The sequence below is a fragment of the Scomber scombrus genome, chromosome 13 (genome assembly GCF_963691925.1).
Source record: "Scomber scombrus chromosome 13, fScoSco1.1, whole genome shotgun sequence".
Classification (NCBI taxonomy): Eukaryota; Metazoa; Chordata; class Actinopteri; order Scombriformes; family Scombridae; genus Scomber; species Scomber scombrus.
Genome location: NC_084982.1, coordinates 10,143,849 through 10,165,156, shown reverse-complemented (window position 1 = coordinate 10,165,156; position 21,308 = coordinate 10,143,849). Strand labels below are relative to the sequence as shown.

Below are 21,308 nucleotides of genomic sequence, written 5' to 3'. Positions count from 1 at the left end.
AACAGACTATGATAATGAAACATGGCAATGATAAAGCTTTTCAAAGCGGGATTCCAGCTGTGAGGTCTCAATAATCCATATCTTTGTAAAATAAAAAGACAGAGAAAAATTTTAATCCAGAGTCTGCACGTCAGCTCCCTCCTCTTTCCCAGTACATGTTAGCTAACCAATGGGAACGACACTTATCAACTCATTACCTAAGAAACTCTACATAGATACCAATTAAAAGACGATTTTGACTATCGACTAAAGAGCTTCCACTAAAAGTGAAAGATGAAGCTAGAGATTGATACAAAGATAGGGACAGCGACAGAGACACACAGTCAAGGGGACCGACTGAGAAAATGTATTATTGATTGCTGGAGCTTTGCTGTTATTCTGCCCTCTCAGCAGTTGTGCGTGTGTACAATATATGTGTATGTGGATGTACATGTATGCTTGTGTGGGTGTGTGTGTGTGTGTGTGTGTGTGTGTGTGTGTGTGTGTGTGTGTGTGTGTGTGTGTGTGTGTGACCACAGAACTTTGCCCCTTATAAATGCCATCGCTAAATCCAATAATGTTATTGGCGTCTCCTCGTACAGGAGAGCTCACCTGCGTGCCTCCCCTTCTCACAAACTTTAACAAGCACCTCACAATAACTCAACATCCATTAGCCGAAGCGTCTTCTTGAGTTGGACTTCAAGTGGCAGCAAAAACAAATGCTCAGGCAGTATGCTCCTCTTCCAATTTTATAATGCATTGTTTTCTACTTCAAAAAACAACCTCATTAAGACTGTCTTAATCAGGGTTTTTTTTTCAGACTTAACCGAGATTGTATTTTATGCAGGTTGATAGAATAACTTGCATCATACTCTCAGTAAGAGGTTCAATTAAGCTGTCAAGGAATGTGAAGAGTGTTTGAAATGAATGAGGAGCATTTTTAGGGTTCTATTGTTTACAGAATGCTGAGCAGAAAGCAAGGATGCTCAGACGGAGGGAAGAGGGTCAGAAGTGTCCTCGAGATATAATGGTCTCTTCTGTGTATCAGAGTTGTGATGACATCATATTGTTCACACATGCTGACAAACAGCTGTCCATTCTTTAGCCTTGAATTTGAGCTTGAACATGTATGGATATGTTTGAGAAGTTTATATTTTGAGAAAAGAAAAATAAGTGAAACTACTATTTTTTGTTAACGCAGTCTCCTGAGACACCAGAAGTCAGCTGAGACAGAATATAGATACAGACCTGGAAGTGTGCGTGATATGTCCCCTTTAAATAAAAGTAATTACACTGACAAAGCACACAGTTTGGAACAGTTCTGGCAAACTGATGTAAAAAATTCAGTCTCTCTTACTCTCTTACATGTGCACAAATACAGGCTTGCCACACACCACACACACAAACAACTTGCCCAATCATCCTTCCTCACAGTCTGAAGGGATCTGTGACACATATGGTGCCCTGCACTCTGTTGTGCTACAGTATGACTGTTCCAGACTTACAGTTGCCAGATGCTATATTCCAAACAAATTGCACTATGAGCAAAGAGCAACATTCACGAGGAAGAGTTCAAACCATTTCATAGTCTTTTAATGTTCCCATATAGTCCTACAACAAAGAAACCCCATGAGTTCAACGCAGTGAGCACGGGAGGTGTCTGTTTGCAAACTTGGCAAGTGAGAATGCACGTTTCTATGTTCAAAAGCCCTGCGAGTGTGTGCTCGAGCATGTGCACTCATGCATGTTCATCTCAATGTAATTTTGGAGACGAAGGGCTCTGCTGAACAGAGAGCAAAAGACATAGAGGAGGAAGGTGTGAGAGAGAAAGCATGCGCTGCACGTTCATGATCTTCACAGGATTATGTGCCTGTGAGGATTCATAAAAACGGAGCATATGAGTATGTGCACGCCTGTGATGTAATTCAAAGTTCAAATGGGTATGAAGAAGTGGCATATCGCAAGTAGTGCAAGTATGTGTTTGTTTTATGAGCGGCCGCTGAACATTACATGCTTCTGGGAGCTTGGTTGGGTATGAAGAGGAAAGGGACAAAGGTGAAGAAGAAACTAAGGCATGCGGGATGCTTAAAGGGGGCAGAGAGGGATGGTAGGGAAGAAAATAAAGAGGATACAGAGGAAGAGAACTTGATGAGGAGAATATCCTTGAATTTAGAAGCCACAATCAAAGCCTGCAAGACTCTAGCCTCAACCATACTGCTGATGAAGTATCGACATACAGCATGTGTGGGTGCAGCTAACCATAGTCTGCTTGTGCCCTCTCTGAACTGAGCTGCTCACTCTTTTCATCTGTCTAGGACTCTGCTCTGTTCTTAACCAATCTCGTTGTATCTCAGAGCAATATTTTTGTTCACTCCATCTCACCTAGAAGCGTGTCACTTTCTCCCCCACTGTCATCCTTTCATCCTTTTGTCACTGTCCCAGAAGTGGCCCCACCGCACTCTTTTTTACCTTTCAGTAAAACCTTGCCAGTTCTTTTCTTAGCTTCTTTTCTCTGCACTCAGTCCAGCTTATGCTCCTGCTCTTCCCTGGCGAGCATGCATGTGTGTGTCTGTGCAGTGTGTCTTGGATAAGATTTTTGTGAACTTAAATGTTCCCCAATGGGTAGAGTGTACACTACACCACTACACTGTCCTTCCATTAAGGCTCAGCTCACACACAGCATGTACAAATTCAATATGGCAACATCAGCCCACACCTTAGCTACCAGGTGTAGCACATGTGCATGCACACACACAGAGAAGCAAACATTTTCACATGCTCCCATAACACATGTAGGCTGCTCGTGGCTGCAAACGCACACACACACACACACACACACACACACACACACACACACACACACACACACACACACACACACACACACACACACACACACACACACACACACGCGCGCTGCGCGCGCACACACGCACACACACACGTACATCCACACACACAATCTTTCAGTACGCACACCTTCCTGACAGCCTCAGATAAGAGAACCCTGCAGTGTAGTGATGATAAAGAAGCCATTCCTGCTAAAGAGTAAAGTAAAATGTACAATTAACACACCTGTGCGGAGCTTATGCTGATAGGCAGTGGGAAGGAATTGATAGAGGACACATGCAAGACAGAAAAGGACGACATTTTCAGACAAGACAGATACTGACCATCAAAACATCCGGCAGCTACTCCGACTGTAGGCAACGACAGAGGATAAGCTCTCTCATCAGTGCCAATCTCTGCGGGCTATTCAGACCGAAGCCCTAGTGGCCCAGTGTTACTCGGTCAGAGCAGGAGGACAAGGCTAACCCAGTCAATGCTGGAGAGAGCCAAAGCAGGTGGATACACACCTGAGGGGGGTGGGGGATTAACACAGTCCTGGCGCATTACAATCAGCATGCACAGTGCATAATCCCACTGGAAGGCTGTTTTCATGCGTGCGTCTCTTTTCTTTTTTTTGTCGTGCTGTATATCGTGCTTCAGGTCCATCCAGGTGTGTAAACATACTGGTAGTGCCAACAAGGTACCTGATGTAAATATCAGGTCTGATATTTACATAAAGCAACTGCCGAACAGAACAGATAGACAGCCCGCTGAGTCACCTCACTGCCATCTGCTCCATCAGCTCCTTTTGACCCGTCTCCACACCAAACTCAGCAGTTTACCAAATCCACTGTTTTTCCTCATCTGTGTATAATAATGGGATGAATGCACACTATTATAATAGACAAAAAAAAAACTTGTCAATACATCAGTCTCACTTTGTTATGCTTGATATGTATGCAAGATCATTTTGCTTTTTTCCACTCTGCAAGACAATACTTCAATGCCTACCTTGAGTTAAAATGCAGAAGCTAAAGAAATACAAAGATCTACCTGATGGAGACATTGTAATACAGCACTGTGCTTATGGGACTTCTGCATAGCCTCTGACAGACTATGTAGTTGCCTGTTTATATCTTTAAGTTTTTGTTTCTGGACAGAAATGAAACAGCATAGACTGGACTTAATAGAGACATGTTATACGAATCTATGTTTCTAGCCATTCAACTAATGGACACTCCTACATGCTGGAAGTAGACAGAATATTAGAAATGGCTAAATGAGAATTATACTGTATTTTGTATTCATGCGTATGCATGGTTTTATTTCAAAGTAAAAATCAGTATTTTCGGCTAATCAGGTAGAATAGCATTTGAAAAGCAGGTAAAAATATTTTTAACAAGGGAACAAAGATTTCAGAGCAGTTTATTGATGGAGTTTTTCTTACATAACACGTTTTTATGCTTTATGTTCTCCATTCCACAGCAGGGAAATGTTTCATACAGTGAGTTTTACTCGCTGTGAGATGTGCTGTAAGGTAAATCTGACTTAAATGGTATGTACAGTAAACGACTACCTATAAAAAGCAGAATGTATTCAGAATGTATTCTCACAGCCAGCCACAGGCAAATACTCCTACATAGCATAAGTGGCCTCAGTAATGGCTCACACACTCCCTCTCCTTGATGTTAGAGCCACTATAGTCTTTCTAGTCTGTGCCAAATTTTAATTAGAGATTCAGAGACCTCATCTGAGATCATCAGCACCATGCAACAACCAAAATTAATAATTGCACACTCAAACACACACACACACACACACACACACACACACACACACACACACACACACACACACACACACACACACACACACACACACACACACACACACACAAAATAGACTCTGGCACACTACAGTATACACAGTATAAGCAAACATGTTGTTATGCAAGCACTCTTACTGAAGAGCAGCCATCATTAGCATGACAGAGCTGATGGTCTAAATAGTCTCTGAGCTACATTTCACCAGCTGACTTAAATGAAGCCAGTCACATAACACAGTGCCAGGGTGAGATCTGCAAATCGCGTGTTTGTTTGCTTCCCCTGATATCAAAAGCCAAACGATGCTCCTCTCTCGCAGCCTCCTAAAACAGATGGAGATCATTAGCTTCTCTCACTCCTCTCTCTCTCTTTCTCTCCCATCTCTCTCACTACTTTCTACGATCTGTCACATCTAAATCATGGGTGCTATTTATCCACCTCTTCACTCTTCTCTCTTATCTCCCCCCCTCCCCCCCACCAATACCCTTCTCCTTCCTTCCTCCATTCGCCCCTCACTCACTGTCTTCTGACCAGCTACCTCCACACAGATTTATATCTAAAGGTTTCAAACTCCAGCAGAATCTTACAACTTTAACAAGTGCTTCATCACTCTTGTCAGAAGTAGTTACAGGAGTCATGACACACACTTCTCTAGACAGGAGGAATTGATGAGAAGCCATTAGAGTCCGCTGATCCAAGAGTGAATGGGAAGGCCTCCATCACTGCTTACCTCTCCTGCTTGACATAGAAGCATGGACACCAGCAGTTCTTTAGACATGTGTCAGATGCACCATTTCTTCACTCAAATGCACCATTACTTCATATCTGCCTGTAGTGGTTTGAGAGGTACCCACTCCATTGAAGGAAGTTAAAGCTACACCACTGTAAACACACATTTGTGAATGGCACAGCATCTGCCAAAATTGCCTGCTTGTAATCTACAAATCTGCCCGGGACATGTGGAATCTCCTATTTGTTAATGAATCTTGTCATTGACGGCATTATTAGAGGATGCATGCGGCTAAATAAACACCACACAGTGTGGAGTGGCATGGTTTATTGTTAGCATTGTAGCAGTTTCTGCTATGAGCCTGTTTGCAGCAGTATTGAGAAGTGTTAACAGAGCTCCTGCTGTCCCGTCTGCGCTAGTGACCATCTGGACTGAATCCATCACTTCCTCCGGCACTTCCTTCGTGGTCCTGACTCCTAATTTCTCATTATGACAGTGTGGTCATGGGACAAGCATGGAGGGGCCATTTAGCCAAAAGCCATGCTTTCTAAGGTTTGTGATGACAGGATTTTTTTCATTATTTTCATGAGATTTAACTTTAAATAATGAAAATGAAAATACTGAAAAATACCCATAAAATAGTATTAATAAAAATGTTTTGTTATTCTTTCATTTTTGCCAGGTTATATGGTAATATTTTGCCAAAGATCAATTATTCCTCTGCAGTATCTCTGCAGTACAAAAAACACCATACAGAATTGTTTGATCATCTGCTTTTTCAGACTGTTGAACTGCTGCTTTGTACTTTTATTTATAGAAAAGAGGCCTGGCTGTCTGATTAGACCAATTGTTGAACATTCTGCATAAATTTCATCAATAAATTCTTAACTCCGATTTGTGCATGCCTACTCTGAAAACATTTTGCTGCAAGGCTGAAAGGTAAGCTGCCATTTTAGCATTAAAAATAATTGGAAGAGACCACTGCAGCTAAAGAGTTGATCCAGTTATATAGCTACGATAACGACATTTCAAGGTCACACTTTAGTATTTGGCCACGATGGTGGTGTGTTAGCGTTAATGAGGCTTGGAGAAGGCATCTTGATTTCAGCGTACACAGGCTCATGCAGAGAAACATATGTTAAAACATCACAGTTCCTGCAGGTGTTTTTGCTGAGAACGGTGAGTAGACCCTTGTACCTCTCAGAAAACCTTCCCAGTTCTACTAGCACCTGCTCCTCTCAATATGACCCACTTTCTACAGTATATCATGGGTCCATACAAATATCAGGCTCCTCGCGTATGCTCGGGAGCATACAAGCAACACAAGTGCACTAGACCAATAGTCACCCTCTTGCCAGTATTTTACATTGAATCGTAAGCTAATAAAAGTAGAAAAGCTGATTGAGAGTTTTGACCTCCCTTGAGGTTGGAGAGGTTAAACGGTTTCAGGGCTGGGTTCTTCTTTTTTTCCCTCCTATTTTAAAAGCCTGACATGTTCCCTGCAGGATGTCTGACCTTCGTTGACCACAAATCAAGCAGCAATTATTACCCTACAAAAAACCCTGCTCAACTACACACAGTGTACACAAACACACACTCTACCATGGCACACCTTGACCAATGCTGTTGTGTGCACCAGAAACAAAAAAAGGTGAGACAATATGGGCCTACTTATGAAAGAGGCAAAGTAATCTCAGAAAAAGTAGTAAGAGGTGGAATGACAAGTAGAAAGAACATAAGATGGGAGCGGAAGAGACGTTAACTATGATGTTAACATTGCCTATGAAGAGAGAAGCTTCTTACATCTACACTCTTGACACATTATCGCCAAAAGGCGATATTTTGTATCATATTGCATTAAAATTCTCCTGTGACTGATTGTTGTTTTTTTGTCTGTTATTTTCTGACTTTTCAGTCACCTGTTGTAGATTGCCATCTTTTTGAGATAATAATATACTGTATATAATATGATGTTTGTTAGTGGTGTTTGTGCACTAACAAGCAGAGCAAATCTGATATTCTACAAATGAAGTGACGCGTTATGTCATCCCCCTCAAGTTCCACTCAGTCCACTTAACAATCTCTGAGATATAATGAGTGAAAAAACAAACAAATGGGCTAAAAGTGGTTTATAGTCCTCTAGCCAGATATATTCATTGGCAAGAAAAAGCACTGGAGATCAGAGGTCTGAGTGGCAGACGTGTTTGGCTGTTTTATTCTATTGTAGCCTGTTTACTGGTGTCTCATAAATAAGGCAAGTCCCAGAGGGCTGGAAAGCCCCCCTAAGCCACCACTTTGTTTCAAGACAAAGCCCCTTTTTATTCCACTCGGAGTAACTTGTCACAACACAGCCAGACCAAGGTGCCACCCTATCAATTTCCATGGCAACAGGGTTGGCAGCATTGGCAAAATGTCTGTTGTGTGAAGTGGAAATTCACTTGAGATTCAGCTAGAACAACATTTTTTCCCATTTATAATATAAAAATAGCTAACATTGCTACAAATGTTTTGTGTAAAGTATGGACTAAAGGAACAAGTTGAATGATCAAAGAAAGACTTTAAAAAATCGAAAACTACCCTTCAAACAAATATAACAAAACTAGAACATAAATCACAACAAAAACAGATCATTGATACTGTGAAGGATCAGCTCCAAAGCAAACACTATAGACTTAGATATTCCCCATTAATGATCACATAGGGAATTTCAGGATATTCTCTTAAATGTCACTCAACAGCAACGTGGTATGAGCACTCTTTTCAACCTTTGTGCTCTGATAAAAGGGGAAAAAGACAGCAAATGCAAAGGAGCCACTCAAGTTATGTTTCACAAAGACGCAACAGCAGTGCTCCACAGGACGAGGAGTCTTGAGAGAATGTAACGATATTATTCGTTATTTGCATATTTGGATCCAACTACCTGCTAACTTCAAAGAATAGAAGCAGAGGGGAACAATGAAGGTTTGACAGTAATGACTAATCAGGGACCAGCGATACAAAGAGTGTGTGTGTGTGTGTGTGTGTGTGTGTGTGTGTGGGGGGGGGGGGGGGGCCTTGAGGTAGGATGGGCGAAGGGAGAAGGAGGGCGGAAGGGGGGGGGGGGGCAGAAATTTGTTCCGCACGTTAGCTGGCATGCTTGGGTGCGCGAGAACAGAAGGTTGGCATAATGAATTTTGGCATACAAGCGGCTGTTAATGAAATAAAGAACCCCACCCCGACAGAGGTGTGGATGTGTGTGTGCTGGAGTTGGTAAGCATGTGTGCAAAAGAGAGAAGGAGGGCATGAAGTTAGAGATGTGAGGAGAGAGGGAGAGATGGTTGACGGCTGAGAGGGAAAGATGCAGAGAGGCTGTGGGAGTGAAAAAGAGGTTAGTTTTTTTTTTTTACTATGTATCAAGTAATAATCAGGGACAACTCCATGTTGGTTCAATGTTAATTGTGTGTATGTAATCCTTTGTTTCCTAGTGGTGATTTTGTGAAGAAGTCTATGGAGAAAGGATACCGCTACGAGACAAGATACTGGACTTGTGTTTGGCTGGAATTTTGCATATGGCTTCTTCGCAGACAGGTTTCAAGTTTCAAGTTGACCTTTATTAAACTTTATCACTTTATTCTCAGAAGAAGTGCATGTATCATAAGCCAGCTTTGCAGTGGATCACTTTATAAATCAAAGTTTTTTTGCTGAAACAACATAAATTGGGAAACATTAATCCTGATCCTTCCTCACGTCGGGGATTGCTAAACGCCAGCAGACGTTCTGTTTAAATGGTTGTATATTGTATAATCGCTAATCATCGCACAATGAAACACGGACAAAAAAGGCATGAGGTATAGGTTTATATGTAAGTGATACATATGTTCTCAGTAGGCCAGGTGGTAGATGAGGCTCTGATGTGATTTCTGAAACCTCTGAAGACAGTCTGTCCCCACCCTCTCAACACGGGTTGCCTAATTGAATGTTAATTTGGTGCTAATTATGTAACATGCTATCCCAGTGAGACGCCCCAGATGCCACGAGACGAAGGCGTGTGGAAGAGTGTGCAGAATAGCAAAGCATTTAGGGATACAGTATGTGGGGCCCCGTCTGCATCTGCTTCCTGAACCTGATGAGTCACAATGCCAATAAAACACACATCCTGCGTTACGGTGAGAAACTTTCAATCAAGTCAGATTAAAAGTGAAAAGGGTGAAAACCTCGGAAATAAGGCAACCCTCACATGACCCACTGATTGTTAAACAAATATTCCCCTCTACAAGCAAGACTCTTTGAATTAATCATTCAACAAACATTTCCCAGTGAAAGTTTGGCCCGTGCATTAAAAATTTAACAGATATTTCCAGTGAAAGTAATAAACATTGAAGCTGGGCTGGTTCTGTGCAGCTAGTAAGTAGTAGAGCCAGGAACAGTGCTGTGGCACTGAAGCTCTCTTCTCCCTCTGTTCCTCAACATAAATATAACATGATTATGAAGAAGAGCTCTCTGCTCTTTTATTTATCACACTCATGGAACCTTACACAACATACACTGTAGAATACTCTGCATGGACACCAGAGGGGGGTATTAGGATTTAGTTTATTACATGAAAGTGCATATTTGTCTGATACGGTTGAAAGTGTGTGTGTGTGTGTGTGTGTGTGAAGTAGAAACACAGCATTACACTTCCATCAGAAGGACAACGCTATCGTTTTCTATATTATTATTATTGCCAACAAAGAAAAGAGTAAAACAAACAATGTGTTTCTGATTTATCTTCTCTGTCTGCGGCTCTCAGCCCCAAGCCAAATTTTTTTCCACTGAAGATGTAAATCTTTTTTTTTTTTAATGGTCATAATGATGGCTGGAAGCTATACTACAACAATACTGATGGAGGAGCATATACATCTGTAATACCCCTGTAATAAAGGTACAGTATGTAAGTCCTGCATTTCTTAAACCCATTTGATATTGACATTTTTGTCTCCTGATTGGTCAGAGAGACAGACAGAGAGCATATCACTTGTTTACTTGTGAATGCGGTAATGGCGAGGGAGATGACTGTACTCAGTTCAACACTAACTGAACTCAGCAATCCCTCATTCAGCACAGAGCCTTTTCTGCATTCACTAATAGATTTCAGTTCTTGTCTAATTAAAAAGGGGAGCCTTTTCCCCCTGAAAGGCTCCCAGAGCTATATTGAGGGGTGGAGAGGTCGCCTGGAATCCATCAGATGTGATGCAGTTAATCAGCATAAAGCCTGCTCCAGTGCACTGCTAAACAACAACAGCAGGAAGGGATCCAACCCTCATACTGCACCACACTGGGATTCAAACCCATGTAAGCATATAGGCAAGAAGTCTACAGTATTGTGCAGATTATTCAGAGAAATTACAATACCTGACAGTGTCTCTAATCTCTCTAAAATTGGTAATTAGGGGGGATTTAAAAATAACCAGAGACAGCTGGAGAGCAATATGGTGAGAGAGAGAAAGGTAAGGGATTGTCAGAGAGAATATAAAGAAAAGAAGAGGACAGGGATAGAGCCCTCGCCCACAGTAATTACCTGCCTCTATACTTCCTATCTTTCTGACCGACAACAAAAGGAGTTAGGAGAGAGGAGGGGAGACAGGAGACAGGTAGAGGAGAAGACAGAGAGGAGAGATAGGTGAGCAATAGGTGAGCATTTACAGTGAAAGAAAATCTGTATGACACCCACATCATTCTGCAACTGGCTGGAAAATCTGTCATAGATGCTGACTCAACTTCCTTTAAGCACATTTTGCCTTTCTCTTTGTTTCACACATACTTATGATGATGGAGGTACCGAAGGCATTCAGTAATCTGATGTTGAGCTAGCAGAGAGCAGAGGTGGTCATGGAGACAATGACAAGAAGAGAAGAAGACATTTCCTGTTTTTGAGCATCTGAGTAGCTAGACCAGGGGTGTCAAACATGCGGCCCGTGGGCCAGAACCGGCCCACAAAGGGGGTCCAATCCAGCCCACTTTCCTTGTGTATTCTTTTCCTTCCTTCTTTCTTTCCTCTCTTCCTTCCTTTCGTCCTTCCTTCCTTCCTCCCTCCTTTTCTTCCATCTCACTTTCCTGTCTTCTTTTCCCTTTTCAGTCAGTCCTTCCTTCCTTCCTTCCCGTCTTATTTTCCTTTCTTCCGTCCTCCCTTCCTTCCTTCCGTCTGTCCTTCCTTCCTTTTATCTTTCCTTCCTTCCTTCCTTCCTTCCTTCCTTCCTTCCTTCCTTCCTTCCTTCCTTCCTCCCTTCCTTCCTGTCTTATTTTCCTTTCTTCCATCCTTCCTTCCTTTCTTCCTTCCTCTTCTTTTTCTTTCTTTCGTCCTTCCTTCCATATTCCCTTCCTTCCTTCCTTCCTTCCTTCTTTCCTTCCTTCCTTTCTTCCTTCCTTTCCCCCTCTCTTTCTTCCATCTCTCTTGTCAGTCTTCTTTTCCTTTCTTCCGTCCTTCCTTCCTTCTCATCGTCTGTCCTTCTTTCCTTCACTCCTGTCTTATTTTCCTTTCTTCGGCCCTTCCTTCCGTTCGTCTGTCCTTCCTTCCTTCCTTCCTTCCTTCCTTCCTTCCTTCCTTCCTTCCTTCCTTCCTTCCTTCCTTCCTTCCTTCCTTCCTTCCATCTGTCCTTCCTCCCTCCCTTTCTTCCATCTTTCTTTCCAGTCTTCTTTTCCTTCCTTCCTTCCTTCCTTCCTTCCTTCCTTCCTTCCTTCCTTCCTTCCTTCCTTCCTTCTTCCTTCCTGCCTTCCTTCCTTCCTTCCTTCCTCCCTTCCTTCCTTCCTTCCTTCCTTCCTTCCTTCCTTCCTTCCTTCCTGTCTTCTTTTCCTTTCTTCAGTCCTTCCTTCCATTCATCTGTCCTTCTTCCTTCCATCTTTCCTTCCTTCCTTTCCTCTTTTAATGGTCCGGCCAGATGAGATCAAATCGGGCTGTATGTGGCCCTTGAATGAAATGAGTTTGACACCCCTGAGCTAGACTAAAATGTGAGTATAGTCTCAGTAAGGTGATGGCCATAATCAGACGCATTCATCAACATGATCTCACCCACACCCTCTGCCTACAGGTATATATCTGCGGGCCACCTGTGGTTAGTCTACCCATCACCCAATCTACCATCATCTCATCCATCTTCCTCGTGCTTTAGATCAGCCAGCTGTTTTTTTAGCAGAGAGAAGTGATGGGACCTGACCTGTGTGTCCAAAGTGGTGACAGGCTTCAGGGAGGAACAGGGGGAATAGAAACTCTCCATTCACCTGCAGTTATCATGGAATGCATGGATGCGCACATACAATACATAAACAGGTATGCATGTACAGCAATACATAGGTGCAGAGTGATGAGCAAAGGCATAGGCAATAGACTATTTTCACACACACACACACACACACACACACACACACACACACACACACACACACACACACACACACACACACACACACACACACACACACACACACACACACACACACACTGCAAGCAAACTGTATATGACATTGGCTTCTTGGACAGCCTCCCTAACTGTGCAGGGATGCCAGATGAGGAGAGAAAGAGAGAGCAAGCTGTAAAGACATCATTTCCATTGTGTACCAGGGAAAGTGGTGGCAACACAAAATGGTAATGACAGTTAAGGCGTTTAGTCACGGACTCACTGGAAGAAACTGAATAGAAAAAAAACCCTCATTTTGACATAACCACCATTCTCCGAGGCGCCGCTTTTGGGTCCAAAATAACTATGATGTAGCGGGACATACACACTGTATACAATTCAATGTACCTGAAGACCAGGCTTTTACTGCACACTATATGTATTATTTAGAGTTATAAGTAACAAGCAAGAGTGAGGGTTGCAATCAACCTTATGAAACTCTGTAATTTTACAGGAAATAGCTTGGGGTGGAGGTGTATGTACACAGAAAGACAGACACACAGAAAGAATGGGAGTAAGAGAAACAATGTCAAAAGTTTGGCATAGTTGAACTTGGCATATAGTTGTCTGATGTATTTTGGTTTGTGCTATGCTGACAGGAAAAAACTATTTCTGAAGACAGGGAAGGAAATCATTATAATCCTCTTTACGCGCTTTGTATAACATTCACATAATGTAGATGTGCACACATTTTTGTACACATACCCCTGAAGTGCATGCAAGTACTGTACACAAACAGACTCTTGCACACCTAGAGAAGCCCTTCATTAATTTGGACTCTGAGGATTTGCCCAAGACTGTGTCCATTGGTGCTCTGTGGCTGAGATCAAATGTGTGACAATCTCTATTTTCTGTGACTGTCCCCTGTGGTTGCTAATGGTCACCTTCTTATCTTTTAATTAGAAGAACAGTGTTCTTTTCTTAAGGATACTGGATGATGAGATGGTTATTTAGGGCCCCCTAATTGAACTTCAGCCATTTCATATCCCGCCATGAGAACCATACTGCATCTGGCCCTGTTCTGATTTTTACAGAACTGTGAGTGAATTTCTTCTGTTGAGATGCCTACAGACTCAAAGTTAGGTGGTCACTATCAGTTCGGGGAGGGGGGCCATGAGAGGCGAGGAGAGGAGAGGAGAGGAGAGGAGAGGAGAGGAGAGGAGAGGAGAGGAGAGGAGAGGAGAGGAGAGGAGAGGAGAGGAGAGGAGAGGAGAGGACGATGTCTGCAGGGAGTACAGTAAGTGAGTCAGGATGCAAGGGGCCAATTACCACTGGATTGCTGGCAAGGAGAACAAGGATTTCAGAGAGATCAGAGAAACAAAGGCCATTACATAATCAGTATCAAAATGGCCAACATATACTCTAACTTCATTAGTGAAGGGAGGGAGATGGGCAGAGAATGAGAGAAAAAACATTGATGTAAGTAATCAACAAGCTCTCTCACAAATTTCCCTACCAGTCGTTCAAATTAACCAGCCAATGGGACCATTAGTGTAAGAGTAGCTGCTGTGTTTCAAAAAACGTCACTTCAAGCAAAAATCCTTGCTTGAAGGTAAAACAGTTTGGCAGTAATTCACATGGATGCTTCAAACTTCATGTTCGCCATTATCCCAGTGTGAAGATTAAAAGGACATTATCTTTCAGAACAGGAACCGGACACAGAATGGAGGAAACATTACAGCCTTACAGTAGCTGTTTGAGCATACATGGTAATGTGCAGGTTGCATACAGAGAGAGAAAAATACAGAGGTGTGTGTGTCCTCTCCTGAGACAGTGGATCAGATGATTGAAAGCAAAGTGCTGCACTAACATGGGGGATTTTATTTCAGGAGGAAAATACATTGAAACAAAGCCTTTCTTTTTTTTATATTGCCACAGCACAAGTGAAACAGGTATGTATTTGGTTTTAAGGTCTAGACTGGGGGGATACAAGCACCACTAAGCTTTCTGGTTGTACCAGCGACTGACAGGCCAATGCAAACGATGCACATCATATACTGAAAAGTTTCAGTTGCTGACAACAAGGAGGGATGCAAGAACCCCTGTGAACTCGATCAGCATTCCGCTGTTGCTCTATTTGTTCCCTCGAAGCGTCACTTTTACACTGGCAGCGTGGTTGGGGGCCAGCCCACATTCAGAATCTAAACCAATATACTTCAGGGATGAGGGAAATCATTCATTGTCCATCATGTTCCCAACAAAAAGTTTTGCCTTCAACTGCAGCACGCCACTCTCATGCACCCATATCTCTACCCTCCTCTTTGGTGTCTGCACTCTGACAAGCTCATATTAGGCAAGATGTGAATATAAATTCAGGTCAGCTGAGTTGTTTGGTGGTTTCATGCCTCTGACTGTTTGTACCCAGCACTTGAATTACAGTCTTTTCGCTTGTTAAAGCCAGAGTGTGGGATTTTTGTCTCTCCGTTTTGGCAGTGGGAGTGATTATAAAAAAATTGTCAACATGTGCTTATCACAAACTCCACCGTAGCCTAGTCTGTGGCTACTGTTGGGCTGTAAAATGGTGGATAAATTGTTTTGAGTGTCACACCACCCCTGCAAAATGACTCGTTTCAGAATTTGATCCATTCAGTTCAGTAACATTGAATCTATCCCCATTCATGTTAGCTAAGGGCTGGCCCGAAGTTAGCCGCATGGCCGGCGGACGTCTCTGCTGTGTATGCTCTGCTCATAAAGCATTCACAGTATGCATTCATTCGGCCAGTGCGGGAATGTTGACACTGACACTAGATTAAAAAGATCTGTATACTATAGGCTCAAGGCTGAGCATTGTGTGAATTTGTTTATCAAGGGTTTAAATGTAACTGACGTTCATTTATATGCAAAAGTTCTGCACTGCAGGAAGTTTTGGGGCATGTAGAAATAAATGTACTTCAAGCTGTAGAGTATGTAGAGGCTAAATATCTCCTCTTAACTTCACTGGCCTCAAAAACATCAGCATTAAAGTCTCTTCCAGATGTGCATTCCCAGCCGCCGCCAAATGCTTTTTAATTAATGACCCACACTTCAAAAAGCTTCAAAAGACAGAATTATGATATTAATTTCACTCCTGCTCTGGTATCAGCCCTACAGACCTAGATAATGATAATAACCAGAGACTGAGGTTGTGTGCGTGGGTGGAGTGAGGTAGGTTGTGCTAGATTAATTGTAGGGGGGATGTAAATTTCATTCGTCACATGCAGATTGATGTCAATTTTAATTGAATTAAAACAATGTGAACCCTGGCCTGCTTAGAGTCTAGGAGGACAGCTGATGAATAGTGATGAAGTGAGTTGGAGAACAAGAGGGGGGGGGGGGGGGGGGGGGGGGGAGTTAACGGGAGGGGGAGGAGAGGTTAGGGGTGAGAAAGAGAGACAGAAAGAGAGATTAGTTAATGACGAGAGTGATCGTTGACCCTCGACTAATGAGCCATTCTGCTCCACCCTGTTCTGGTAATGGCACAATTTCACAAGTAACTCAGTAAATTTGTAGGTTTTTAAAGTGTGTGGACGTACATGTCTCACAAATATTCTTCATAATCCGTACAGTACATTCTGGATTGCTGAAACAGTATAGACAGTATTGCACATCTTTTTACAGCATGTGCACCAGTCCCCCATGGGTGGGATTAATGTACGTATGTGTGTACAGGTGCTTATATGTGTGTAGGAGAAGTCAGAAAAAGTCAACTGCAGGAGTAACACTTATCTCAGGTGTGATTTTATCATTTTCTCCCTGAGGACATGTAGCTGAGGCCAACAAGGCTGCTACATTGCAGGCGGCACGATGTATTCACGCAAGACCCGAGCACATAGACTGAGAGATGGAAGCAGTTTCAGTCGAGAGCAAACCCATCTCATTTTCTCACCCCACGCCTCTTATCTTGCCCCACTTGTTCCTCTTCTCCCCGCTCTCTAGGATAATATCAGCACTAATCGCTGCCTCTCCATCCATCTGTCCATCTTCAGCTCGACGGATCGCGCAGGAGAACAGACGGAGGAGGTGGATACCACAGTCCTCTCTCCTTGCATCTCTGCCGACTGCTTCGGCCTCCGTGCACTCCAACCTCACCCCAGGTGGAGGAATCGCACCAAGACATGCACACAGTCCCGCTCACATGTGTGCACACAGGCAGTAACATTTTATAAGGTTGTGAAGAGTGCATGCTTCTGAAGGTGACCTTATAGCAGAAGAACTGTAAGGAGCCTTTTACTGCGATGAGACGATGTCCTGGTTCACCTCCCTACACCCGAGCTCCTCATTACACACCCACACACAAACAACACACTGTCTCTTCAACACACACACACCGCACATACAATATGCGTGTTCCTATATCTCAAATATGAGATCTATTTTAGAGGCAAGGGCAATCGGGTTGCTGCGAACCTTGATGGATGAATCCTAAATGAAACAGCACCTGCTGAGGACTTTAGATCCAGCCGCAATACATTCCAATACAGTGAGCAGGCAATAAAGCAAACACCACATGCAAACAAACAAAACACCTGCAGCACACACACACACACACACACACACGCACACACGCACACACACACACACACACACACACACACACACACACACACACACACACACACACACACACACACACACACACACACACACACAGTATACAGTATGCAGTACCAGTCAAAAGCTTGGACACACTTTCTCATTCAAGTGAAGGAAAATACATTCATACTCTTGACTGGCACTGCATATATATTTATTTACAGTACATAAAGCATATATACACACACAGTGGATATTCTACAGGAGGTAATGTAAGGTAGACGATTCCTCCCCTCCCCTTGATTTCTTCTTGCCCTCTGCACCTCCTATTCACTGTGCCAAATGGTACATTTACATTGGCCATAACCTCAATCACCATGCTTGCAGGCTATGCTGAATGTGCAGACAGATATTTCTACAGTGAGGGGATGCAGACAGAGGTATAATGGGAGCAATAGATAGAAACCCACGCCCGAGGCATCCATCAAACCAAACGACTCCATTACAGTAAGTCCGACAGAGGCAAACGGTAATGTGCACTGTGATAAACACTAGGATAATAGTCTGTTTATAGTCCTGGACACACTGTTTCTGCTGGGAGGAATACAGATAAGATACAGGAGCCCCAACCTCTCTATCTTTTTCATTCTTTCTATCTCTTCTCCCCTCTCTCCTTTGTGTTATCAGTCACTTTAACTCCCTTGTTCTCTTTATCCTTTCCTGCGCTCCCTGTATAATATTTCCCTTCCTGCAGCACGCACAGGGAGCTGCATACATCAGCTGAGCAGAGCTTTTATCTGGTGTTATAGTTTTGTAGCATTACCATCACAGTGCAGGAGTGAGGCCTGGGAGAACCATAAAAATTGAGTAGAAATGATTCAGATGTACTATTAAAAAAACAACAACACAGACATATCACACCAGACACTCATAGGTATGCACATGTACTGTATATTTTAAGAAGCCAAACACACAAGCATGCATACACGATGTGGCCCATATAGTGTACATCCATGTATCAATTAATCATAGCTGAGGCATTGCTTCTCGTGTTTCTGATAGTAGAAGGAGGCAAACAAGACAAACAAGAGTAGACTAATCTGACCACACTCTGTATTCCTCAGAGGAGCTGGGAAATAGCAAACCTGCTGCTGCTATGAATCAATTATAAGAGTACACAAAAAGGCACTCTCTTTACAGACGGGAGGCTGATGTTAAGGTCTATGGAGAGGAAAGAGAGAACAAAATCTTTACATCTGTTGATTACTCTCAATACATATCCTCTATCCCGGCACAGGCAGAACCCCCCCCTCGTCCAAATGCTCAGAGTGAGATAAGGATGTTTAAATGCACCCTAACATCAGCTGGAGAGAACATAAAACGAGGCAAGGGGGTCGCTGTTTATTTTACATTTCTATTAACCTGAGCAGCATCAGCTCTTGATTAAGGGGCTCCTGGATCAGTCTGATCTGGGCGAGCCGGTGTTTATGCCCATAGTTAACCTCTATTACAAGACTGACCTCAGTTCAGATTGTGGCTCCTCCGCTGCTTCTAATGGAGGCTGTTATACTGTGCGGCAGGGTGAGGACAGAAGGCACACACACACGTGAAATTTGCAGCGAGGCAGGGTCAAAGCAAAGGCCAGTGTCTATCGCGCTATATTTAAGATCAGTTAAACTTAATGACCTCCTTCATCCTCTTGGCCTATCAAATAAACTACAACATTAGCCCTCGGATCTCAGACGTAGTTTGGCCTTTTATGCCTGCCGCTAGGGCAATATCGGCTTTAACAGGATGTGATAAAATGCGGATAATCTCACGCCCACTTGAGGGGATGATGGTGTAGGTTTATTAAAGGAAATGGTATAATAAATGGCATAATAATTACAATAATTTTACAGTAGAAGCACTATAGTGGATGATACAGAATTGGCAACTGAGACAGGCACCTTTTGTGATGCTGTAAAAAAAAAAAATCTCTAAACATCAATGTTCTAATAAGTGTGTGAAACTGGGTCACCCACAGTGATTCAGTTTACCAGAACATCTTCATTCTGGACATGATCTTCATGTAAATTATTTCATGTACCGCAAGAGGAGAAACAATAATGGGATCCTCACACCAATATGCTGCATTGAAGCAATAGAACATCGCACCCCGGGTGTCAAATAAAATTACTTCCTCTACTTTGATGACTTATTGACATTTCATTATAAGAAACATGCAGCAGGCTACCTAAGACAGTGTTTGGATGCATAGTACCAGTCAGTTTGGATGTACAGTAATGGTTGAGCCTTTGACTGGTACTGCATAAATATATATATATGTGTTCTTTGTATAGAACAGAACAATGGAAGAGAGAGAAAATAAAGAATACATTTACTTATTTCCTGCTTTTTTTCCTGTGTGCTATCGTCCTGCCAGGTTTAATGAATACACATCACACTGCAGACAGACAACATGCAAGGCTCATACGCTGTACAGAAAGAAAAGATATTTGTCTTTCACTATCCTAGCGCTTCTTTTTTCGTCTTCTCTGTATCTTTCTCTCCCTCTCTCTCCACCCTCCTCTCTGTATCATTGATGTGAACCATGTATATTTATAACCCAATAAAGTTTTTATGACCACTGTCATTATGGAACATTGAGGTCAGGCTGACAGGCTAACAAACACACAAGGATACAGCCGAGGTACATAAGGCACATAAGAAACATGGGAGCTCCTTTGAAATATTCAAATTATACATTAAAGCTCACAATAGCACATATGTAAAAAAAAAAAAACATATGATGACAACAATTATGTTAATGAGCAAGACATTATAAAAGCATAAAAAAGACTCTTTAAACTGTAGCACATGACCCAACACCTAATGAACCTACTGCTGATTGCCTCTCACAAGTTACATAGTATGTTGCCCATGGATGTCCAGGGAATATCTCATTGAGGTCCTTTATAGGGAATCATGGAAAAAATGAGCATGAGTACGCATGAGTACTTTACTGTGATGGAAAGAGATAAAGATATAAATGAGATCTAGTGTATCTACCTTCTATCTGCCTCATAATTATTTAGCTCCACTGGGGCTAAAATGCTGGCCCATCAATCACCAGAGCAGCCAATCTGGAGGCTGTAGCCTTATCCAACAGCACACCAGGCTCAGGTTGAGGTACAGTATGTATCTTCCTGTTTGATCTCGGCTAGATAGCAAGTAGTGTGTGTACCTCACACTGCTATCGCCTTCATATCACATAAGAGCAATGACCAGACACACAAATAAACACTGCACAAGATACCAATCAAATGCTAACACTACTTCTGTGCTGACTAACATTGGTCACACACTTGCACATGCGCGCACACACACACACACACACACACACACACACACACACACACACACACACACACACACACACACACACACACACACACACACACACACACACAGGAACAACAGAATTGATGAATCTGCTAATAAAGCTCAACAGTCTTATCTAGTTAAAAATCGCACACAAAGACCAAGCCAGCACAGGCAAAATTGTTTTCCTATCGTTTTGATTTAAATTTTTTGAAGAAAAAAAAAGGATTTGACCTTTTCCTCAACCCTAGCCAGAGTAAGTGACCTGGAAGAACACACACAAGCTGAGAGCATCCTGGGTCTCACCCTGGAGTCCACTCACAGTGACAAAAAAGAAAAAAAATGCATTTATGTCTTATTTATTGCACTTGCAGCTGTGCAAGGCTGACAGTGATATAAACAGAAACAGAGTGAGCAATTTTTGTAACTGCTTCAATGAGAGTGAAGCTTTTTGCTCATTGCTTTTGCATTGCTGAGAGCCTTGCGTTTTTCCGCTCTAAAGGAGCGCCCTGATGCTTTGAATTTAAAAACTTTCAACTCAGAGCAGAAAGCAGCTGATGTAGTTTGCTTTTTCTCCACATTGTCCAATCGGATGAATAGGCGGGCCTTCTGTGGTGGTGACGACAACATGTGGAGACAACAATCATGGAGGACAAACTG

General features: G+C 42.7%; 1 protein-coding gene across 1 annotated transcript in view; it reads right to left on the bottom strand.

The window, feature by feature from the left end:
- The window catches only part of il1rapl1a (interleukin 1 receptor accessory protein-like 1a), a 137,611-nt gene that overhangs the window by 58,107 nt on the left and 58,196 nt on the right, over nt 1–21,308 (bottom strand). The window lies entirely within an intron of this gene.